The following is a 5,430-nucleotide window of genomic DNA, read 5'->3' as shown; positions in this document are numbered from 1 at the left end:
AAGCATAATTGGCCGTCAAGATACAGGAGAATAAAAATACACTTTAACAAAGCAAATTTTGGGCAACAAAAAAGTTTTATTTTGGTCTCTTTGGATAGTTTCTATATTTGGGTGAAATAGTTGTGATTTGTTTCCTTTTCATTTTGTTTTCCTCCAAATGAATGGGTTATACGAGTTCATCCAATTTATACCTCCTGAAAGATACTACAGAAGATGTGAATTGGTAATGAAGGATGGTGAGGAGAAAGCTAAAACAGGAAAGGTGAGTGAGGACAGGGTCAATTTTATTAGTGTTTGCTTGTGTTCCTCCATTGGAAGCACTCAGTAAATGTTTCCAGACTGAATGGATAACATCAACACATGAATATTCTATTAAGTAGCTAAAAGATTTTGACCACTTTGTTATTACTCTTTGTTTCCAAGCGTTTCTGTTTCACACTGTTTGGACACTTATGATCACTACACTTTATTAACATTCAGACAGAAAATGGAAAATGTTTAACAAGTAAATTTCATGAAATTCATGGTAAAAGTCCTGGGCTCTGTCAAACAGTTCAATACCAGATACTGATATGATTTTATCTGTGGAAATGACATTAAAGAAAATACATTACCATCTGTTTTGTTGATGCAACCTAGGAACTGTGGAATTTTTTCATTTGACCTACAGCTGAAAACTTCCTTATGTGTGGCATTCCACATTAAAAGGTGAACCCCTTCGGAGCAGAAATGGTATTACTTTTCTATTTGTATCACCAGAACTTGTTTTTTTTTTTTTTAGTCGTGTCCTATGCTTTGACTCCTTTTAGGATTTTCTTGGCAAAGATACTGGATGGGGTTTACCATTTCCTTTACCAGTTCATATTACAGATGAGGAACTAAGGTAAACAGGGTTAAGTGACTTGCCCAGGATCACATGGCTAGTGATGGGTTCAGATTTGAACTCAGGAAGATGAGTCTTTCTGATTCCAAGCCCAGTGTTCTATCCACTAGGCCACAAGAATTTAGCATAGTCCTTTGGAAATAATGAGCACTTAAAAAATATTCATTCTGTTTACTTGTTGTAATCATTCCAGTTCAATACCCAACTTGTCAGAATCAATAAGCATTTAGGTGGGGTGGATAGAGCCCAAGGGAGAAGTCAGGAAGACTCATGTTCTATGTGACCCTGGGCAGGTCACTTCAACTTTTTGCCTCAGTTTCCTCATCTGCAAAGTGAGTTTCAGAAGGAAATGGCAAACCACTCCAGTATGTTTACCAAGAAAATCCCAAATGAGGATACAAGTGAAATAACTGGACAACAACAAGCATTAAGTGCCTACTGAGACAAAAATGAAACAATCCCTGCCCTCAAGGAACTTACATTTCATTGGGGAAACAGCACATACATAATTACATGTATAAGTAAATGCATATGTATATATATATATACACATATATATGTAGACATACTATATAAACATATACAAAGTCTCTACAAAATAAATAAATGGTTATTTGGAGAGTGAAGGCACTAGAGACTAGGGTGATCAAAAAAGACTTCGTTGAAGAACAGACTAATTTTTGACTTAGTCAAGACATTGCTCTCTATTACTTTTCACTGTAAGGGGAGACACATTCATGCAACAGGAGGTCCTAATGCCATGAAGAAGAGCCCCTTGGAGATGGAGTAAGGCAGAGATTTTATAACTTTTGAGAAGAATAACAAACAGACAAACAAATGAAGGCAATATAAAATTAGCAGGGAGAAGGCAGTTTAAAGTGAGGAGACCAAGGAGAGTATATAGTGTTAGGAGAGTCAGAGTGGCTTGGTGGGCAAGTGAGCATTTGGGATATTCTGAGAAAGGTAAAATATTAGAGGGTAATTGAGCATAGCAAGCTGAGCAGATGCAGTTCCATAGCTCAAGGTTTCCCATGGGAAAGAAATTTCTCCTACTCATAAGCTTTTGCAAAAATGCCAAGGTCTCTAGAAGCATGACAAAATAAGACAGATCTAGAGTTCATATTCTACCCAGGGGTAGGGAACCTTTGGCCTTGAGGCCACATGTGACCTTCTAAGGCTGCAGTTTCCCCACCCAGCCTGGTCTGCCCTTTATGGAGAAGGTAGTGGTTAAGCTGACAGAAATAAAAGAGGATAGGAGATAAAGGGCAGAAGGAGTTCATTCTAGGCATAGGACACAGTCAGTGCAAAGGAACACAGATAGGAGACAGTGTATTATGGAGAAGGAACAATTAAAAAGCCACTGTGATTGAACAATAGAAAAGTAAGAGAGGTAGAATCTGGGAAAGGGAATAGTGTATAATCAGTCTAGAAAGGTTAGGTTGGGGCCAGCTTGTGAGGGACTTTAAATATTATGAAAAGGATTTTATATTTGATGCTAAAAGCAACAGGGAGCCACTCGAGTTTTTTGAGCAGGGGAGTGACATAGTCAGATCTATGCTTTAAAAAAAAATCCTTCTGACAGCATTGTAGAGCATATATTGCAAAGAGTAGAGACTTAAGGCTGTTAGGAAGTTAGGAAGCCTTTGCAATAATCTAGGTGAAGGGATGAGAGTGAGTTGGTCAATAAGCATTTATTAAACACCTACTATGTGCTAAGTGCTAGGGGTACAAAGTTGGTCAGTAAGCATTTATTAGATACTTACCATGTGCTAAGTGCTAGGGATACAAAGGCAAAACTTGGGTGGTATCTGTGTTAGTAGGGAAATTTGTGGTAAATTTGAGGTAAGAGATGTTGTGAAGGGGGAAACCAGCTGACGGGGGGGGGGGGGGGCAGCTTGAAGGTACTCAGTGCCCGGGATCAAGGGAAGAGTGGATGCTGAGAGATGAAAGAAAGGAGAGGTAGATAAATGAGAGAACAACAAATACAAACCTGGTTTACTTAGCAGTTTTGCCCATGGTCTGTCATATCCTTAAAGTTAGACTATCTGTTATCCTTTGAGTAGAAACAAGAACAAAATGTCTGTGAGATAATTTTCATTTTAATTGTACCTGAACTTTGGGGACCTCTGTTTGTTTAGCAACAGTCTGTTTAGAGTAATAAGAAACCTGCTTTGAAATGAGAAATGAAAGTTAACAGGGAAATGAGGAAGTTAAAAAAAAAGCCGCTTTGTACTTGTATGTTTCAAAAAATGAATGGAAGAAAATAATCCTATCATAAGGGTTCTTTTTTTTTTGGAGGCTCAATTGGGGTTAAGTGACTTGCTCAAGGTCACACAGCTATTAAGTGTCAAGTGTCTGAGGTTGGATTTGAACTCAGGTCCTCCTGACTCCAGGGCCAGTGCTCTATTCACTGCACCACTTAGATGCCCCCAAATAAATCATAAAGCTTCTTTAGGACACAGGAGGTAGAATTCCATTTAGGAAAATTCTCAAAATAAAAATCCCCCAAATCTCCACTTTGAAATTCATGTCTCCTAATAACCCATATGCCTTTATCAAGTCCACAACAGCCGGCATATGAGAAAAACGAATCTGCAGCTGTTCAAACCCAAGCTGTTCTGACCCCAATGGAGCTTCAAACCACACAGCAAGTCTAACAATTGACAAATTCATCTCTTTTCATTTCCATCCTGTCCTATCAATTTCTGCACTGTCAGACATGTGCTTTCTCACCTAAGTCAACTTGAATTAAATATTCCTCTTCATCCATTTAGGCATGACTGCATTTTGTTATAAAAATTATTAGAGGCAGTTATTTTAATAGTAATGGAAATGGTGCTGGACACTTAATGCATGCAATTAAAAAGTGTCTGCTGGAGCCAAGCTTCATAAACAACTAGCACAATGAATTAAATGTGAAAATGAACCAAGAGGCAATGGTTCGATTGACAAGTATTATTAAGCACCTACTATTGCCTGGCCCTGTGCTAATGCAATGGAGGATTCAAAGTCAAAAGCAAAAGAGCATATTTATATTTCCTGGGGAAAAGAACATGTGTACATATAAGTGAACACAGAGTATATGCCAGAAAAATACGAGATATTTTCAGGATTGTGAAGCAGTATCACCTAGCAAAATCAGGAAGGCCCTCAAGCAGGAGATGGCCACCTGAGTCCACTTTTGAAAGAAGCTTAAGGATTCCAAGAGGCATAGGTGAGGAATGATGCATCCCAGGTGTGGGGGACGGCCTGTGCAAAGAGACAAAGGGGGGAGGGAGAAGGTCACGTTTCAGCAGTAGCAAAGAAGTCTGTTTTTCTGCACCATAGAGTGTGTGAAGGGGAGTGTTATATAATGAATATGGAAAGGTAGACTAGAGGCAAAGTAGGTTTTAAATGCCAGTTAGGAGTGTATTTCTTTTCTTCTAGGTTATGGAGAGTTACTGGGGCTTTTTGCGTAGAAGACTAACATAGGAAGACCAGTGCTTTGTAAATTGTAAGGATTTTTGGTTTGTAGCCAGTGGGACCCTCAAAGAAAATTGGGCTATGGTTATGACGAAGCTAAAATGTTTTATTAGAACTTTTTTTCTTAAAAACCAGAGTATTACTACCCTCCTTTGACCAAGATGGTATGAAAGCCATGCATAGATCATTTTTCTTCTTTTTATCTTACAGATTTAGATTTACAATTAGGAAGGCCCTTAGAGACCATCAAATCTAACCCCCTTCATTTTACAGAAGTCAGGTGAATTTCCAAGGTCACATAATAATTGGCAGAGCTATGATTCAAAACAGGTCCTTTGATTCCAAATCTAGCACTTTTCTGGCTAAATAATGCTTTCTCAATGCGAGATCCTTTAAAAAGGTACAGAAGCTAATGGGGGAACTATTAAAGAAAGGTTGATCTTTATAGTTTGAAGTCCTTTGGGGATTAAAGTGGAAATAAAGAAAAGAAGGTAGGTATTATGATATTCCTTACATGTCTGAGTAATGGAGGTATATCAAATTCAGAAACATCACCATTTAGCAAGCCAGGTGGCATAGAAATCTCAAGACTTCATCCTTAAATCCCCAATCACAAGAACATGGAGTGATAAGACAGAAAAAATTATCCTTCTGAATTTTTCCATAGGGTGTGATATTTGTGGTCAGTATAGGTGGTTTGACAAACTTTCTTATCGAAAGAGCACAGAGAAGCAGCTGAAGGAGACCCTTCTCCACTATTCATGTTCTATATAAGATGAATGACTTAGAGTTACCATTACTGATGATTCCAGAAGGGATATGGCCCCTGACTCTCCTTATCACTGATCCCTGCCCTAATGATAATTGGGTTGAGTTTAAATATATCCCACAGGGCATAAAACATGGTAAATTAACAGAAGGCTGGGGGTTGGGAAGCACAATCCATTTCATCTCAGCTCATTTAAGAGCTCACTCCCATTTTCCTGGAACTCTGGAGCAGAGAACTAGTTTATCTGGTTTTAGATAGAATTATATCTGAGACATAATATGAGCTTCTTCTGAGCTGCTTTGATGCTTTTCTCCTT

Source organism: Petaurus breviceps, unplaced genomic scaffold (genome assembly GCF_028583685.1).
Source record: "Petaurus breviceps papuanus isolate PSGF00001 unplaced genomic scaffold, PetGlider_PUasm1.0 175, whole genome shotgun sequence".
NCBI classification, from domain to species: Eukaryota; Metazoa; Chordata; class Mammalia; order Diprotodontia; family Petauridae; genus Petaurus; species Petaurus breviceps.
This window is presented reverse-complemented; position numbering follows the sequence as displayed.